Source organism: Sorex araneus, chromosome X (genome assembly GCF_027595985.1).
Source record: "Sorex araneus isolate mSorAra2 chromosome X, mSorAra2.pri, whole genome shotgun sequence".
Classification (NCBI taxonomy): Eukaryota; Metazoa; Chordata; class Mammalia; order Eulipotyphla; family Soricidae; genus Sorex; species Sorex araneus.
Genome location: NC_073313.1, coordinates 163,344,229 through 163,364,628, shown reverse-complemented (window position 1 = coordinate 163,364,628; position 20,400 = coordinate 163,344,229). Strand labels below are relative to the sequence as shown.

General features: G+C 48.7%; 1 protein-coding gene across 2 annotated transcripts in view; it reads right to left on the bottom strand.

Annotated features, from left to right (window-relative positions):
* RABGAP1L (RAB GTPase activating protein 1 like) overlaps window positions 1–20,400 on the bottom strand; it is a 401,062-nt gene that overhangs the window by 109,932 nt on the left and 270,730 nt on the right. The gene's annotated exons all lie outside the window — the stretch shown is intronic.

Genomic DNA, 20,400 nt, shown 5'->3' with positions numbered 1-20,400 from the left:
AAACTCAAGGTCTCATGCAAGCCACCGTTAACTTTTTTGCAGGGCTAGGGTGTGCAGAAATTATTTTCGCATTCTGGGAAGGTCATCCACAACTCAAGAATTTTTTTTTATCAAGATGAAATATGATAAAGCATAAAAATAAACCTACAACATTAAAATAGGCGCCTAGGGACCCAAACGCTGTACAGCCGGTTAAGGTGACACCTTTCACACGGTCAACCTGGGTTCGATCCCCAGCATCCTATATAGTTCCCTGAGCTGGCCGGGAGTGATTCCTGAGTGCAGAGCCAGGAGTAAGCCCTGCGCACCACTACGTGTGGCCCTCAAAACAAAATAAACAAAAGTTCAAACATTAACTCGCTTAAATCATAGATCTAAACTCGGATTAACTCTATTAGTTCGAAACATTGTGGGGCTGGAGTGATAGCACAGCGGGGAGGGTGTTTGCCTTGCATGCGGCTGACCCAGGTTCGATGCCCAGCATCCCATATGGTCCCCTGAGCACCTCCAGGAGTAATTCCTTATTTTTCCCCTCTAAAGTATTTTTATTCTTTCTTTTCTTAACATTTAAATATTTTTTTGACAAGGGTAGAACAATTTATTATATTTAAACACATTATGAAATACATGTGTGAAATATTATTAAATCTTTCTCACATACATATTATAAACATCAAAAATTAAAAGGCATAATTCTCACTAGTAAGGATGACTTTAAGTGACAAATTGGGGTGGGAGAATTGCAGCATTCAAAGGATCAAAGTGGCAGAAATAATTCACCTTTGCGATCTCTTTCAATATAAGAATTGTTTTCAAGTTAACTGTCAACATTTAAATATTTTAACAAGGAATTAACACTCCTGCAATCAGACAGAAAAAATTTCAAATAAATTGATTTTTGGGGCTGGAGTGATAGCACAGCGGGTAGGGCGTTTGCCTTGCATATAGCCGACCCGGGTTCGATCCCCGGCATCCGATATGGTCCCCTGAGCACCGCCAGGGGTAATTCCTGAGTGCAAAGCCAGGAGTAACCCCTGAGCATCGCTGGGTGTGACCCAAAAAGCAAAAAAAAAAAAAGTTTGATTTTCTATACCTCATTGATTTGCCCGAGTGGGCACCAGTCACGTCTCCATGGTGAGACATGTTGTTACTGTTTTTGGCATATCGAATACGCCACGGGGAGCTTGCCAGGCTCTGCCATGCAGGCGAGATATTTTCTATACCTACTGTGTGCTTTTTTGAATTTTTTATATTTTATAAGTTAGTTCACAATATTTGATGACATTTAATATTCAAACTCCAATCCCACCACCATGACACCTTCCCACCACCAAATTTGGGGTGTTTCCATCCCAAACCCCAATCCCTGTCCCAAAACACAACCAAAGGAATATATTTGGTATTGTCTGATATGAAGAACTGCTGAACATGCTTACAGAAAAGTGTTCATATGGGAAACAGTGTGAAGATGGTTCTATTTTGGCAGGAGCCATTATGACATTCTATAGGATATCACTAACATGTTGTTAAAGTTTGGGTGATGTGAGCTTTGGTACCAGGAGTCATTCCTTTGTTCAGAGACCCCTGGGCATGGCCGGGTGTGACCCAAAAAGCAAAACAAACAAACAAACAAACAAAAACTACAACAGAAAACATTGTTTGGTTACTGGTAGACCTGTTTCAAATAACTGATAATTATCCATAATTTAAAAACTTTACAATGTAAGTGTTAAAGTATTAGGTTAATTGTTCATTTTCTTGGTCTGCTATGGCCAAATAAAGACAACAGGACAAAATGACCCTACGGCAGTTCTCAGAGTTCTTCTACCACACTTCATGTCTGTTCAGAATCTTGTTACCATACTCTGTTGAGATCCCATCACATGACAACGTTTCTTTCCTTTTTTTTTTCGGGGGGGTCACGCCTAGCGATGCTCAGGGGTTACTCCTGGCTCTGCACTCAGGAATTACCCCTGGCGGTGCTCAGGGGACCATATGGGATGCTGGGAATCGAACCCGGGTCGGCCGAGTGCAAGGCAAACGCCCTCCCCGCTGTGCTATCGCTCCAGCCCCAATGACAACGTTTCTTAATAAAGAATAATGAGGCAAAGAGGCCCAGATCCAGAACTGAGTCCTGCTCCCCTGTTCTGAGAAGATCTACAAATCTCCCCACATGCTAAGATAAAAATATTCATCAGTGTATATGTGACCTTGGTTAAAATCATGTTCTAGAACTGGGGTTCTAAGGAAATACTGTGTCCCAGACAGAATATCGCTTCTTGCCTGTTTTTCCCGACTTCAGAAAATAAAACTCATTTTGGTTAAACATTTCAAGTATGATTGCATCAAGTATCTCCAACAACATTTAGATACTGATGTCAAGTTCTTTATTTCCAAAAATATTTTTCAAAAAATATATGATTTTCAAGTAAAAAGATCAAAAGGCATTAGAATTCAACTTTCTGTGTGTAGGTACATATATTACATATGTGCATATACATATATGCAATTTTTAGGTACAATGATTTTTTTTTTTTTGCTTTTTGGGTCACACCCAGCGATGCTCAGGGGTTACTCCTGGCTTTGCACTCAGGAATTACTCCTGGCGGTGCTTGGGGTATGCCAGGGATCGAACCTGGGTCGGCCGCGTGCAAGGCAAACTCCCTACCCGCTGTGCTATCGCTCCGGCCCCCAGTACAATGATTTTTAATTTCTTTCTTTTTTAAAAAATTGTATTGATTCACCATGAGATATAGTTACTAGCTTTCATGTCTGAGTTACAATCACACAATGATCAAACACCCATCCCTCCACCAGTGCATATTCCCCACCACCAATATCCCCAGTATCCCCCCTTTCCCACCCTCCCCCTGCCTCCATGGCAGACAATATTCCCCATCCTCTCTCTCTACTTTTGGGGATTATGGTTTGCAATACAGATACTGAGAGGTTATAATGTTTGGTCCTCTATCTACTTTCAGCACACATCTCCCATCCCTCCAACCATCATATTCTTAGTGATCTCTTCTCTATTCCAGCTGTCCTACCTCTGTCTGCTCATGAGCTAGGCTTCCAACTATGGAGCAATCTTCTTGACCCTTCTTTTTTTTTTTGATTTCTGGGTCACACCTTGCGATGCTCACGGGTTACTCCTGGCTCTGCACTCAGGAATTACCCCTGGCAGGGCTCAGGGGACCATATGGGATGCTGGTAATCAAATCTGGGTTGGCCGCGTGCAAAGCAAATGCCATACCCACTGTGCTATCGCTCCAGCCCCTTCCTGGCCCTTCTATCTACTATCCTTGGGTGTCAGTCTTGCGTTATGTTATTTTATACTCCACAAATGAGTGCAGTCCTTCTATATCTGTCCCTCTCTTTCTGACTCATTTCACATAGCATGATACTCCCCATGTCTATCCACTTCTAAGCAAATTTCATGACTTCATCTCTCCTAACAGCTGCATAGTATTCCATGATGTAGATGGTACAATGATTTTCAAAAGGATCAAAAGGTATTAGAATGCAATGTGTGTGTACATATACTTACACATACGAAATTTTCAGGTCCCTAAAGCTTTGGAAGAAGAAATGTCTGGTGGGTGACCGAGAGCAAGGATTTGGTTTGGCTGGGAAGGGGGGAAGGTAGGAAAGAAAAAGAGGTGCTTGAACTAAGTAAGGCTAGAGCACAGCTGGGTGTGGCCCGAGAAACAAAAACCTAGACACGTAAGCATCTCTGTTGCTTACTGAGTGTTGCATCTTTTGTCCTTCACTTATAGTTCCAAAAGCTCCAAAATATTTATTGGTTTTACTCGCCAAGTAGAAGGAACGGCCATGGGGCTGGAGCGATAGCCAGCGGGAAAGGCGTTGGCCTTGCATGCGGCCAACCCAGGTTTGATTCCCAGCATCCCATAGGGTCTCCTGAGCACTGCCAGGAGTAATTCCTGAGTGCATGAGCCAGGAAGAACCCCTGTGCACCGCCAGTGTGACCCAAAAAGAAAAAAAAGGACGGGTCCTAGCCAGTGGTGCTGGGAATTCAATGAGAGCCAGCAGTGTGCAAGGCCAAAGCCTTAGCCCCTGTAATGCTGCCCAAAGCTAGGAAATATTTGAAGACAACCTTTTTTCCCCTCCAGGACCTGGATCCTTGTTGCCAGCGGGGCATCCTAAGAGCTGGTGCCTGAACCACGCAAATCTGCCTCTCTCCACCCTAAAGATGCATACTTTTGTACAGCGTCCCTCAACCAAGCAGGAGACTCGACATGAAAGCTGAATCATAAAATGGCATGTTGTCAGACACCAGGAAAAAAAAAAAGCCTAACATTGCCAGTAACAATCTCTCAGTGCAGAGAGAGGAGGAAGTCCTGAACATTGCTGGGTGTAGCCCCAAAGCCAACCCAAACAGAAACAGCAACAAGGGGCTGGAGCGATAGCACAGTGGGGGTGGCGTTTGCCTTGCATGCGGCCGACTCAGGTTCTAATCCCAGCATCCCATATGGTCCCCTGAGCACCGCCAGGAGTAATTCCTGAGTGCAGAGCCAGGAGTAACCCCTGTGCATTGCTGGGTGTGATACAAAAAGAAAAAAAAAAAGAAACAGCAACAAAAATCAAGAGTCTAACGCATGTATCTTATTGATAAACGGCTGAGGGAACAGGTACCTGACTTGGCCCTAATCCCCAAGACAGGGACAGGAAGCCAAGACCCCTCCCCGCAACCCCCCCCCCCCCGCCAGGCCCAGGGCGGCCGCTGAGAATCTCACACAGCTGCACTTCCGGTACTGCCTCCTGCTATCATTCAATTAATGTGGCCAATATAAAATTTGTTCTACAGTAAGAGCTTATTAGGAAGACGTTATCGCCCTATTTTATTCCATGTGAAATTGGTCCAAAGCCTTGTGGTAAAAAAGAACCAAAGATTCTAGACTGCAGCCCTGAGGAGGCTCCCCAAACCATGAGAACTATTCTTGTCAACACACTTGTGGCAATAAAGCACATCTTTTTTTTTTTTTTCCCTCATTTTGGGTCACACCCAGCAATGCACAGTGGCTATTCCTGGCTCATGCATTCAGGAACTACTCCTGGTGGTGCTCAGGGGACCCTATGGGATGCTGGGGATTGAACCCGGGTTGGCTGTGTGCAAGGCAAACACCCTCCCCTCTGTGCTATTGCTGCAGCCCCTCAATTTGTTTTAGGGGAGAAGCAGCCCTTGTTCATCAGAGAGGCTACATTCTTTTGTTTTTATTATTTTTTTTAATTTTATTTTTTATTGAATCACTGTGAGATATAGTTACAAAGTTTTCATATTTGATCCACCACCAGACCCCGCATACCCCCCTCCCACTCCCCCTCTGCCTGCGTTGCAGACATTTTTCACTTTACTCTTTCCTTACTTTGATTACGTTCAATTTTCAACAAGAATCTCACTATCATTATTTGGAGGTTTTCCTCCACCAGTCAGACACGTTGGATGGCATCAATAGATTGTATGTTTTCATTTTTTAGAAAAGGTCACTAACGTGGCCGTGCGGTTCGGAGTTCAGAGTTGTCCCAGTCCCGCATCCCAGAGCCGTGTTAGTCGTTGCTCATTGTCGCCGGGGCTCCATCTGGAGAAGGCGTACCGGCTGTGCCTCCTCCGTCTGGCTCCCTGGTGTTGCTGGCCCAGTTTGGGGTCCGGAGCATTCTCCGGCCTGCTGCGCCGCTTACCAGAACGCCCGGGTTCCAGAGGCTACATTCTAGGCAGCTCAGCCCCAGTGTTCACAGAAGAGCAGCCTTCTTGAAGCCACAGCATAGGGTAGGCCTGAACCCGAATGCCATATTGGGTCACTCAACCTATTCTCTGGGCTGTGTGTACACATGCAGCGTGTACTGGCAAGCTGCAGCAGAAGGTAGATATAAATGGAAGGAGGAGACATGTACTTTTTTAATTTCGAATGGACTGGATTTTCACAATGACCTATGGGATCTAGATCATTCCTTGAGTGTCTTGAATTTGCTCACTATTTTAAAAAAAATTTTCATGCATACGTGTTTTTTTTTCTTTTTGGGTCATGCCTGGCGATGCTCAGGGGTTATTCCTGGCTTTGCACTCAGGAATTCCCCCTGACAGTGCTCAGGGGACCATATGGGATGCTGGGATTTGAACCTGGGTCGGCCGCGTGCAAGGCAAATGCCCTACCCGCTGTGCTATTGCTCCAGCCCCCGTGTTTGTTTGTTTGTTTGTTTTTCTGTGGTTAAAAATAATGAGGTCTTGCATTCACCTTGGGAAGTTCGTGGTGAATCCACCTTCTTCCTGTGGTCCAGGCCCTCGTTTTGTATTAAATTTGCTATTGCCGCATCTTCATGTCACATGCAACGCTAGGTGTAGCTTAACAGCTGTCACCTCGAGAAATAACATTTTCAGTGGCGGAGTTATGTGGGCCGCCCCTTGCTTTACAAAGTGAATTTGTGTTCACAAAATGAGTATGTCAAGATGGGCCATTCCATTTCCGTTGAAGAGCCAAGCCCATGTTTGAGAATGAAGATGGGAATAGATTTCTCACCGGGTCTTTGCCCTCCCAGCTTCAAATGGATTCAGCAGAATTTCAGCAGCAGGAAAAGAGTCAAAGTGGAAATAATTGTTCCTTGTTTTTCGCTGGAGATGAGCTGCTTCCTCTCTACCTTCCCTGGGAGTTAGCGGTGAGAGAGACAGCAAGCCAGAGTTATCTGAATCGTTTCTGTTTGCTGGGTTCCTTTACCTACTTCATCCTATTATTTGTTATTATTATTATTTTTAAATTTATTTATTTCTCCATCCCTCTCAGAGAGATGGCAAGCTCCTGAGAGTATCCCGCCTGCACGGCAGAGCCTGACAAGCTCCCTGTGGCGTATTCGATATGCCAAACACAGTCACAAGTCTCACCACGGAGACGTTATTGGTGCCCACTCGAACAAATCGATGAACAACGGGATGAAAATGCTACAGCAGTGCTAACTTATTTAATGAATCACCCTGAGACCAGTTACAAAGCTTTTGTGTTTGAGTTTCGGTTGTACAATGATCAAACACCCATCCCTTCACCAGTGCACATTCTCCACCACTAAAAACCTCAGTATACACCCCCCCACCCCACCCTGGTCTACGTGGAAACAATCTCTACTTTACTCTCTCTCCACTTTGATCACATTCAATATTTTGACTGCAGCCCCACCATTATTATTTGGAGTTTTCCCCCAACACTCAGACCTGCCGAAAAGGCAACATTAGACAAATTGTTTCCCATTGCTGGTTATGAATAACATATGATGTCGCGCATTCTAAAATTTTAATAATTAGGTCTGGAGAGATTTATACCGCTCCGTTCCGAGATTGGTTTGTGTGTCTCTGGGATCATGGCCATTAAGGAGCTTAATAAGTGGCCGGGGGCTATTCATGGGCAGCATCTCAGGGTCCCATCGAGGCAGGGAGCTCTCCTTAACAGGACATAACTATGCCACACAGACTTGGGGGTGGAGGATTAGGGCCACACCCAGAGGTGCCCAGGGCTTACTCCTGGGGTACTCAGGGACCCTACGTGGTATGTGGTATTGCAATTGGAACCAAGGCCAGCTGTATGCAAGGCCTTAAGGGAAGACCCCTCCCCACCCCAAGGGACCCAGCCCTGGCAGCAGAAAACCTGTGTTTCTGGTCCAGACACTCTTGCTAACTAGTCAAATCACCATTGATTCAGTATCTGCCAGCGCCACAAACTCTTTAATACTATACATTACATTATACTCTTTAATACTATACATTACTGCATTAAATCTTTTTTTTTTGTTTGTTTTTTGGGTCACATCCGGCAATGCACAGAGGTTACTCCTGGCTCATGCACTCAGGAATCACCCCTGGTGAAGCTCAGGGGTCCATATGGGATGCTGGGAATCGAACCTGGGTCGGCCGCGTGCAAGGCAAACGCCCTACCCGTTGTGCTATCACTCCAGCCCCACTGCATTAAATCTTATCAACCAATCGAACCCAGGTTGGCTGCATGCAAGACCAACGCCCTCCCCGCTGTGCTATCGCTTCAGCCCTTCCTTGAGTGTGACTATTCCAAATCCAATTTACCTGCGAGTCCTGCCAGCCCTGGTTACAAAATGATCTCGAACCCATCCTCTTTCCCTACTGTCAACATCTCAGCCCACAATACCATTTCTCACGTGGCCTACTGAAATAAAACGATTGTGTGCAGTCTTTGACTCCGATCTCTTCGCAACTCTCATTCCACGTACTGGAATCCCTCAATCAAAATGATAACCTGAAACTATCAACCCGATTGAATTTCTTCCTCTTCCAACTTATACTGGCTTCCCATTTAATCAAATGACAATACGACTCTATTGTTCACGTGTCTCCATGGATCTGGCTACATTGCTCTTATCTCTCATCTGTTTACTACACCCCAGTCACACTGGCTTCCTTCCTGTTCTAAAGCGTCTCTCAGTGCAGGGCCTTTGCACGTGCTCTTGCCTCTGATCTTCCAAGATTGTCTTCACTTATCATTCAAATCTAATGTTATTTAGATCAGAGAAAGCTTTGTGCTGCGGGCAATGTCAAACTAAATAGCCCCGTATTCTTTCTTTCAAGACATTTATCACTACTTAAAACTGTTTAATTTTTGTTGTTGTTGCTTTTTGGGTCCCACCCGGCGATGCACAGGGGTTACTTCTGGCTCTGCACTCAGGAACTACTCCTGGCGGTGCTCAGGGGACCCTATGGGATTCTGGGAATTGAACCCGGATCGGCTGCAGGCAAGGCAAATGCCCTACCCGCTGTACTATCACTCCAGCCCCTGTTTAATTTTTTTTAAGTATTTCTCTAGCCAAATAGAAAATATAAGGGCTAGACCCAGAGGAAAGAGAAAAATCTTGAGACAACTTCATTGGGTCGGGGATGTGGCTGAGTGGTGAAGCACATGCCTTGTGTGTGCCAGGTCCTGGGTTCAGTCCTCACACGGCAGAGAGAAAACCACAAAGCCTAACTGAGAAGTTTTTAGAGAACAACAAAGTCTCCTGCCTCAGCGTCTCTTGCTCATTTATTCCCTTTTTACTTTATTATTATTATTATTATTATTATTGGACTAGAGCGATAGCACAGCGGGGAGGGCGTTTGCCTTGCACGTGGCCGACCCAGGTTTGATTCCTCCATCCCTCTTGGAGAGACTGGCAAGCTACCGAGAGGATCCTGCCTGCACGGCAGAGCCTGGCAAGCTCCTGGAGGCATATTCAATATGCCAAACACATTACAATAAGTCTCACAATGGAGATGTTACTGGTGCCCGCTCGAGCAAATCGATGAACAATGGGACGACAGTGCTACAGTGCATTATTATTACTATTTTGCTTTTGGGGTCACATATGGCGACACACAGGGGCTACTTCTGGCTCTTCACTCAGGAATTACTCCTGGCAGTGCTCAGGGGACCCTATGGGATGCTGGGAATCGAACCCTGGTTGGTGGAGTGCAAGACAAACGCCCTCTCCGCTGTGCTATCACTCCAGCCCCACCTCCTTCATTTTTCATTTTAAAAGACATTATTTTATATGGCTCTTTCTGTCTCTTTTATTATTTATTTTGGTCTTCAGGCCATACCCTGTGGTGTTCAGAGCTTACTCCCAACTCTGAGCTCAGGGATCATTCCTGACGAGGCGTGAGGACCGTATGAGGTGTCTAGGATCGAACCCCAGTTGGCCAAGTGTAGGACAAGTTAGTACAATATGCTGTACTAACTCTAAAGGCCAGAATCTCTTTCCTACAGCAACCAGGGGCTGGAGCGATAGCACAGCGGTTGGGTGTTCGCCTTTCACGCGGCCGACCCGTGTTCGATTCCTCCGCCCCTCTCGGAGAGCCCGGCAAGCTACGAGAGTATCGAGCCTGCATGGCAGAGCCTGGCAAGCTCCCCATGGCGTATTCGAGATGCCAAAAACAGTAACAATAAGTCTCTCAATGAGAGACGTTACTGGTGCCCGCTCGAACAAATAGATGAGCAACGGGATGACAGTGACAGTGATAGTGACAGCAACCAGGAGTCAACCAGACTGGCCCCTGGGCCAGTACAGATTTCGTACTGGTTGCTCTCCCCTCCCTGAAGGACCCCCCAGGACCTCAGCAAACAGCCTGGCTTCACCGCGGGCTGATGCTGGTTACCTCAAACAGCAGGTGCAAAACTCAGCTTTGAGTCTCTGCTCTCAGTCTCTGCTCCAAGACCCTGGCAGTCATTTTATTTCCATTTTATAAATAAGGGAACCGAATAAACAACATTACTGAGGCATTAGGGAAGTTATTAAGAACATCTTAAATTATATCCTTCCTAGGGGCTGGAGCGATAGCACAGCGGGGAGGGCGTTTGCCTTGCAAGTGGCCGACCTGGGTTCGATCCACAGCATCCCATAGGGTCCCCTGAGCACCGCCAGGAGTGATTCCTGAGTGCAGAGCCAGGAGGAACCATTGCCAGGTGTGACCCAAAAAGCAAAAAAAAAAAAAAATTATCTCCTTCCTAAATGTTAGCCTATGTCATAAAAACAAAACAACAACAACAACAACAAAACCCCAACAGACTACAGCGGCTAAAACCGGCCTCGCTGGTGAGGTACAGAGAGGCCGTGATTGATGCCCACTGCCACGCGTCCCCAAATGCTCCCATTCATCTGCAACCACCACGAAGACGGGCCTCAGGAGAGCGCAGACGTCCAAGGGCTGCATCCGTGCTGGGATAAGAGGGAGGCCTCGAGACTTGAGAACAAAGAACAAATAGCCACAACGGTGGCTAGGCAGGTGCCCTGCAAGCTTTGGAATTTATTTATTTATTTTAAATTTATTTTTATTTTATTTTGGCTTTTTGGGTCACACCCGGCGATACTCAGGGGTTCCTCCTGGCTCTGCACTCAGGAATCACTCCTGGTGGTGTTCGGGGGACCCTATGGGATGCTGGGAATCGAACCCGGGTCGGCCGCATGCAAGGCAAATGCCCTCCCCGCTGTGCTATCGCTCCGGCCCCAAGCTTTGGGATTTAACACCGGCCGCCTAATCGTCCACTGCTTTAGTACGGAGCATGACACAGACACCACCAAGGAACCCGGACGAGCACTTAGACCCAAGAGACGGGGAGGCAGAAGTGCATTCTGCAGGACAAAGGCCGAGAGGAAACGTTCGATTCCCCACCCCCCCCCCCCCGCCCTGTGCTGGCCCCGTGAGGACCACAAACCCGCAACGGGCAGTGCCCCGCCCTCCAGGGCATCGCAGATTTTACAGCTGACACGGGGAGCCAGGACTGAGCCAGCGAGGGCGCCTGCATGACAGGGAGCACGGACACGCCCACTAGGTCCACCACTGGAGGCAGCAGAGACCCCGAGATCAGAGTCTGCTGGGAAGGGGATAACGGAACGGCAGACACGTGACTAACGCAGTGAAGCCGGTTTTCTTCCTCCCCCTCCGGACTCGCCCCCCCACCCCCCAGCAGAGGGCTGAGGGTTTGACAGAGAGACAGAAGCCATCAAGCCCTTGCGGGGAAACCCAGTGTGAGGTGAGGAGAGCCCAGCTGGTGTGGTTGCCATGGAGACCCGGCCGTCTGAGTGGCACCAAGGGAGGCCAACTTCTCTTCAGCATCCGCGTGCGACTTTCCCAGGCCACGGGGCGCAGGGGAGGTGGTGGGCGGGAGCGGCACCCCCCCACCACCTCGGGACACCAGGCGCTCAGCAAGTCCCTGATCTGGGGACACCGGGCTTGGCGGGAAGGTGACAGTGGCGGCCACCTCTGAACGTCGGGTGGACATCCACTCAGCAGAACCAAGCGGGAGCCGAGTCCGGAGTTCCAGTGACGCCGCATCCAGCACCCAGGGGTGTGAGGGCCTGGGAAACGGCGGTCAGGGAGGGGTTCAAGAGGGCCAGCACAGAGAGACGCACATGGAGGCCATCCTGTTTCCGTTCGGGACCAACACCTGGCAGTGTTCAGAGACTACTCCTAGTACAGTGCTCAGGGGACCGTGCAGTGCTGGGGTTCAAATCCGGAGCAGCACCCGCGTGCCAGCACTTAGCTGTTTTTTTTTAAAATTTAATTTTATAAGGTGGTTCACACTTATTGATGACATTTAATATTCAAACACCAATCCCACCGCCATGACTCCTTCCCACCGCCATATTTCAGATGTTTCCATCCCAAGCCCCAATCCCTGTCCCTAAACACAACCAAATATATTTTGTATTGTCTGTTATGGGCTGGAGCGATAGCACAGCGGTAGGGCGTTCGCCTTTCACACGGCCGACCCATGTTCGATTCCTCAGCCCCTCTCGGAGAGCCCGGCAAGCTACCGAGAGGATCCCGCCCGCACGGCAGAGCCTGGCAAGCTCCCCGTGGCATATCGAATATGCCAAAAACAGTAACAATAAGTCTCTCAATGAGAGACGTTATTGGTGCCCGTTTGAACAAATCGATGAGCAACGGGATGACAGTGATTGTCTGTTATGAAAAACTGCGGAGAATGCTACAAACAGTATCCATAGAGGAAACAGTGGGAATATTGTTCTATTATGGCGGGGGCCATTAAGACCTTCTTTGAGATATCACTAACATGTCATTAAAGGTTGAGTGATGTGAGCTTTCGTATATATCACTGTATCACTGTCATCCCATTGTTCATCGATTTGCTCATCGATTTCGCTGTCCATCAATTTCGTATCTCTCTCTCTCTCTCTCTATATATATATATCTGAAAATATGTATATAGCACTGTAGCATTGTTGTCCCATTGTTCATTGATTGATTTGCTCAAGGGGGCACCAGTAATGTGCCCATTGTGAGACTTGCTGTTACTGGTTTATTTATTTATTTATTTATTTATTTATTTATTTATTTATTTATTTTGGGGGGTTTTTGGGGGTCACACCCAGCAATGCTCAAGGCTGACTCTTGTCTCTGCACTCAGGAATCACTCCTGGCGGTGCTCAGGGGACCCTATGGGATAATGGGATTCGAACCTGGGTCGGCCACGTGCAAGGCAAACGCCCTACCCGCTGTGCTATTCCTCCAGCCCCTCGGTCTCTTGACTTTTAAATGTCCTTTTCCTCCTCTGAATTGGAACGTGGGTGTAGCATGATCGAACCTTAGCCAGACACAGGGGGACGACACTGCCGGAGCTGATGGGGTCAAACCAAAGATGGAGCTTAAGCCCCCAAGTTCCCTCTCGGAGCAGAACCGCGGCCTTGAGGCCCAGATTCCCGTCTCTGGGGATGTGGGAAAGAAAGGCACTGTTTCAGCCACTTGAATCTCTCCGATTTCGCCCTCATGCGCCCCTCTCGCTCCTTCTGGAGTGGAAGCGTCATCGAGCACGCATGGCACACAAAATCAAAACGCCAGAGTCAAAGAAAAACAACGAAGGGACAAAGCAAGTTTCTGGGGGGTTTTGATTATTGCCTTTTTCTATCATGGGAGTTTATTTCAACCTGCACAAACCCAGCATCAAATAAAATTTTATATGCCTCAGTCGAATTTCCTGACTGGTTATGCTACTGTGATCACTTCGATCGATCCCCACAGTGAGTCATCAACCCTGTCAGCACTTTAATGAGCAAAATTAGTCCAGTTCATGCCGAAAAGCAATACCAGCTACTCCTGCAGATAAAAAGGGGTCATAAAAACTTCCTGGGCAGTGACAGCCTCTGACAAAAGTCTCCTGAGACCATTTCCCTAGATCTGCTCACCTCTGGTGATCGGCTGGTGTGAACCAGAGTTTGGGTAGAGAGAGAGAGAGGTTTCAGGGATGATGTCATGCCTTTAAAAGGCTACAGAGGAAGGAAGGGGGAGTCAGAACCCGGAAACTCAGTATTGCTTTGGCCAATCAAGAGCAGAGCACATCTGAATTTTATGACCATGTCTGATAGTGAATTTGTTTCCATTAGCCTAAATTCAATGATGTGTTGATATAACAATGGCCTGCCGTTGGCTGAATACTGCCTTTGTCTTATGTCTCCAGGGACAATTCTTTTTTTTTTTTTTTTTTTTGCTTTTGGGGTCATACCCAGTGATGCTCAGAGATTATTCCTGGCTCTGTACTCAGGAATTACTCCTGGCAGGGTGTTGGGGGACCATATGGGATGCCGGGGATTGAACCTGGGTTGGCCACGCACAAGGCAAACGCCCTATCTGATATGCTATCGGTCCGGCCCCCTCCAGGGACAATTCTTTTTTTAATTTTAATTAAAAAAATTATTAGAGACTCACTGTGATGCACAGTTACAAACTTATGAACTTTTGTGTTTGCATTCACTCATGCAGTGATCATTTTCCCATCCCTCCACCAGTGCCCGTTCACCTCCACCAATGATCCCAGTATCCCTCTCACCACCCTCACCCCATCCCCCACCACCCCACCCTGCCTCTGCGGCAGGGCATTCCCCTTTGTTCTCTCTCCTTTTGGGTGTTGTAGTTTGCAATAGAGGTATTGAGTGGCCATCATGTTAGGTCTATAGTTTACTTTCAGTTCGCATCTTCCTGAATGAATCCTCCCGACATCCTCTACTTGGTGTTCCCTTCTCTATCTGAGCTGCCTTTTCCCCCAGCATGTGAGGCCAGTTTCCAAGCTGTGGGGCAGACCTCCTGGTTCTTATCTCTACTACTCTTGGGTGTTAGTCTCCCACTCCGTTATTTTGTATTCCACAGATGAGCGCAATCTTTCTATGTCTGTCCTCTTTCTGACTCATTTCACTTAACATGAAACTTCCCATGTCCATCCACTTATATGCAAATTTCATGACTTCATCTTTTCTAACAGCTGCATAGTATTCCATTGTGTAGATGTACCAAAGTTTCTTTAACCAGTCATCTGTTCTTGGGCACTCTGGTTTTTCCAGATTTTGGCTATTGTAAAGAGACAACTCTTAGCTGGGATAAAATTCTGGTGTGGGGAATTGGGATGTACCCAGAAGTGCTCAATGCTTTGGGCTCTCCTAGGGGTCACTCCTGCCTCCTGGCAGGGCATGGGGGTATCACGAGGGGTGCTAGGGATCAAACCCGGTTGGCTGCATGCAAGACAAGCACTCTACCTGCCATACTATTTCTCTGGTTCCCTTTAAGCCCCAGATCCTGAACGACAACAGTGGCTGTCTCTTCTGAAGACTCAGGACAGTTGAGAACATGCACTGTCGTCCAAGTCTCTTGGTTTCCGGGTTCCGCCTCCCCCTTCCTTCCTCTGTAGCCTTTAAAAGGCCTGACATCTTCCCTGAAACCTCTCTCGTTCTCTGCCCAAACTCCATGTCACTCCAGTCAGTCACCACAGGTGGGCAGATCAGAGGGAAATATTTGGGAGACTTTGTCTGAGAATGTCATGCCCAGTTAAGTTTTTTTTTTTCTTTTTGGGTCACACCCGGCAATGCACAGGGGTTCCTCCTGGCTCTGCACTCAGGAATCACTCCTGGCGGTGCTCAGGGGACCCTATGGGATGCTGAGAATCGAACCCGGGTCGGCCGCATGCAAGGCAAACGCCCTCCCTGCTGTGCTAAGGCTCCAGCCCCACCGTGAGCGCATTTTTTAAAGGAAGAAAGCTTGAGGGCATCGGTACTGAGATTACTTCGTTTCCTCACAGAACTAGGATGAGAAGGACCTTGCATGTTATTATCATTCCAGGCCAGTGACTCCTATTTCTCAGGGTACATTATGTTCATACTAATTACCTGCTCCTTGAATCAGAGCAAGCCGCTGTAGCAAGCGCTGAGGAGTAACCTTCCTCCCCGCCTTTTCTGGATTGTCTCATGGAAACCTATACACTTTATTTATTCATTTGTTTGTTTGTTTGTTTGTTTATTTATTTATTTATTCTTCTGCTTTTTGGGTCACACCCAGCAATGCACAGGGGTCACTCCTGGCTCATGCACTCAGGAATCACCCCTGGCAGTGCTCAGGGGACCATACTGGATGCTGGGATTTGAACCCGGGTCGGCCGCGTGCAAGGCAAACGCCCTCCGCGCTGTGCTATCGCTCCGGCCCCCTATTTAGTTATCTTTTGTTTTTTGGGTCACACCCAGCGATGCACAGGGGTTCCTCCTGGCTCTGCACTCAGGCATCACTCCTGGCAGTGCTCTGGGACCCTATGGGATGCCAGGGATTGAACCCGGGTTGGCCGTGTGCCAGGCAAACACCATCCCCACTGGACTATTGCTCCAGCCTCTCTCGCCAATTTTTCTTTTCTTTTTGGGTCCCACCCGGCGATGCACAGGGGTTACTCCTGGCTCTGCACTCAGGAATTACCCCTGGCAGAAGCCCGTGTGGACGGGGTTGGTTGGCTGGTTAACCAGATAGAGCCTAGAACTAACCTGTCACCAAGCTGAAGACACCAACCAGACAACTAACAGTCCTTATAGTCCTGGACTGGGGACGGCTGCAGGGAAATAACCCAGAGCTGGGCGGGGCTGGAGGAGCAGCCGCGAGTCTCTGAGCTCCAGGCGACGTTTTGCTGCCACCGTGCGGACAGCAGGAGCAAAGAGCCTGGCAGGCCGGAGACCGCCTCTGGTGGCTCTGTTCGTGACGCTTCTACGTTTGTCCTCTCAACAGTATCTACAGAAGCTCTGGCCCTAATTTCATCCCACCATTATCTTCAAGCACAGAAAGAAGTTTCCTTCTATTTTGGGGGGATGAAGGTAAACACCACCGGTGCCCAGGGGACTGTATGGTGCCAGGGACGAAAGCCAGGGGGGTTCCTGCAGAAGGCGCGTGTACCGGCCCTGTCACGACTCTGATGGGGAAGCGAGAACTCTTAGAGGAGCTGACCGGTGCCCAGGGACCTGGGGGCTGCTCCCTGCAATTTCCAGACAACTGAGCAAGGCAGTTCACTGCTTAAGCCAAAGGATACAGCACTGCTAAGGCCTGTGGTGCTGGGGACCCCCAGGACCACCCCAGCCGTGCTCAGGGGCCACGAGGGTTATACCCGGGATACTGGGGGGTGAGGGGAGGGATACGCAGCATTGGGGATTAAACTGAGGTCCTGACTCCTGAACTATTCTCCAGCCCCCAGACAGGTGGTGAATTTAGGAGACACGGGAGTCTCATTCCTCCCCCCTCAAGGGGCTTGGCTCTGCCTCTCTTTAACCCCGATCACTGTCACTGCCTCTCTTTAACCCCGATCACTGTCACTGTCACTGTCATCCCGTTGCTCATCGATTTGCTCTAGCGGGCACCAGTCACGTCTCCATGGGGAGACTTGTTATGACTGTGTTTGGCATCTCGAAGACGCCACGGGGAGCTTGCCAGGCTCTGCCGTGCGGGCGGGATCCTCTCAGTAGCTTGCCGGGCTCTGTGGGACTTCAATGGAGCCCAGCAGTGCGAGTTTCAAAGGAAAAAGACTGGGCAGGCGGGACTCGAGTGTTTGGTGGCCGGCTCATAGCGACGGACGGACGAAGAACCGAGGAACGGAGAAACAGGGCCCCAGACTGGTTCCAGGCTGGTCGGTAGTCGGTTTCTCTCTCCTCCCCCGCGTAGTCCTATCTCCCCCCTTACAACACAAACAGAGTCATAGGTTTGGTCGTAGTCCCATGATCACAGTTCCCTCATCCTAGTCTCCTAGTAGACCCCCAAATCCTCTTCCCTCTTTGCCCTTTCAGCACGGTTATATAGAAATCGTGAAGGGCGGGGCACACACAGGTGGGGTGAACGTTGTCATGACAACAAACAGGTACAGCCCCTCCTTCAGGGGAAGCTCTAGGAGATTAACTCCAGGACAGGATCTCGGTTGAGGGCTCAGCGGTCCAGATTACCAGGAGATCCGCTCAAGGGCCGGATTCCATCCCGGGTGTATTGCTTCCTCCTTTCCTCAGCTAGTCATCCATTGAAACAGTCACAGTACAGTTACTTCTCAGAATATTTCTAGTCATTTTGTATGGACACAGTAAGAGATACATTAAGCTTAAAGGTTGGCTCTTCCTGGGGACATCTGGCTACAGATCCCAGACCACAGTCCTCAGGCCAGGTTAGTTTTTCCTAACCCCAGCAGGGACCTTATTCAGTTACTTCTTTTGGGGTCATGAGAGAGTTTCTGCCATGACCATGCTCTTGTCACTGTCACTGTCACTGTCACTCCGTTGCTCATTGATTTGCTCGAGTGGGCACCAGTAACACCTCCATGGTGAGACTTGTTGTTAGTGTTTTGGGCATACCAAATACACCATGTGGAGCTTGCCAGGCTCTGCCATGCGGGTAGGATACTCTCAGTAGCTTGCCAGGCTCTCTGAAAGGGACGGAGGAATCGAACGCAGGTTGGCCGCACACAAGGCAAACGCCCTACCTGCTGTGCTATCACTTCAGCCCAACCATGCTCTTAACTTTATTATATTTATGGTCCTTAGCTTGTCCCCTTCCGATGCCAGGGTCGCTCACAGCTTGCCCTGGGTCCATCCAGTCCCTTCGTTGGGACCCTCCTTTTGGGGATGTTAGGAAGTCAGGGCAACTGAGGCTTAAGTCAACTAAATATGATGGATGCCCAGGAGTAAATAATATTTGGAGTCAACTAATTCCCATGTCACAGAAGCATAGCCTTTTGTAACTGCCTTCCTGTGTCTATACGAAATGGGCATATTTTGCAAATGACATTATGCAAATGACATAAAGGCAAGAGAAAAGCATTCTCTTTTTAGGGCGTGCGTCAGGGGCACTGTTTCGGGAGTAACTCAATAATCTAAGCTCCCTGTGGGAGGAGCAAAGACACCCCAGGGTCAGTGGCCAGTAGACTCCGGGTCAGGAATTGATCCTTCATTCCAGTGCCGACCTACACGGGAGGGAGAGCTGGACTTTGGAAGGTCAAAGGCACAATGACAAAGATACCAAACAATAATTTTATACTCTTCAAATAAAAAGTCCCAAATAGTGGGATTTGTTTTTTTGTCCTCTATCATCCCCATTCTTTTCTCTGCTTCATTTGGAGACAATAACAGTGGGTGGGTGATGGGCACCTTATAAATTAGCTTTATGCTTCAAGCAACCCATAGGGGTCTGGCAGGAAGCAGAAGGCCCTCTGTGCTTACTCCTGGCTCTGCACTCAGGAATTACTCCTGGCAATGGCCGGGGGATCCTATGGGATGCTGGGAATCAAACCTGGGTTGGCTGCGTGCAAGGCAAACACCCTCCCTGCTGTGCTATCGCTCCAGACCCTCCCTCCCTCCCTCCCTCCCTCCCTCTCTCTCTCTCTCTCTCTCTCTCTCTCTCTCTCTCTCTCTCTCTCTCTCTCTCTCTCTCTCTCTCTCTCTCTCTCTCTGCTTTTTGGGTCACACCAGCGATGCACAGGGGTCACTCATGGCTCATGCACTCAGGAATTACTCCTGGTAGTGCTCAGGGGACCATATGGGATGCTGGGAATTGAACTCGGGTCGGCCACGTGCAAGGTAAATACCCAACCTGCTGTGCTTTCGCTACAGCCCTCCCTCTTTTTTCTTTCTGTGGCTTTTTTTGTCACACCCGGCAATGCTCAGGGCTGACTCCTGGCTCTGCATTCAGGAATCACTCCTGGCAGTGCTTGGGGGACTTTATGGGATGCCGGGAGTTGAACCTGGGTTGGCCGCGTGCCAGGTAAATGCCCTCCCTGCTGTGCTATCGCTCCGGCCCTAGATCTCTCGTTTATCTCCGTTTTCAAGACCTTCCCGAGAGTCCTCAGGAAACGTAGTGGTGATTCTCAGAGGCCTCACTAAGCAACTGGGACCGAGGATGGGGCGCACAGAGAAAATAAACGAGCAGTTGTGAACGAAGCGAGGGAGATGGCTGGTGTCTGCGGGGGTCGGCGTCTCTACCTGCTTCTCTCTTCTCCTCAGCAACTCGCTGCGCTGCTGAAGACTTCATCTAGTTCCTGCTTTTTAAAATGATGTTTTCACTGAGGCATTCTAGTTTCACACTGGAGCACTGTCTTCCCGTTGCTAATCGATTTGCTCCAGCGGGCACCAGTCACGTCTCCATGGTGAGACTTGTCGTGACTGTGTCTGGCATCTTGAATATGCCATGGGGAGCTTGCCAGGCTCTGCCGTGCAGGCGGGATCCTCTCGGTAGCTTGCCGGGCTCCCTGAGAGAGACTGAGGAATCGAACCCGGATCGGCCGCGTGCAAGGCAAACGCCCTCCCCTCTGTGCTATCACTCCAATCCACCTAAGGACTTGAGAATGCAAAAATCAATCCCATGAGTTCCACTTTTCTAAGGACTCATAAGAAGGCGCTGACCCAGAAACAAACGGGTACCGTCTCTGTCTCTCTGTCTCTTTGTCTCTCTGCAGCTCAGTGTGGGGATAAACCGGTATAGTCTCTCTTTCTCTGTAGCCCAGTGTGGAAATACACAGGTACAGTTTCTATAGCTTCGTGTGCAGATTTTTTAAAATTTTAATTATTATTAATTTTTTTTGCTTTTTGGGTCACACCCAGCAATGCTCAGGG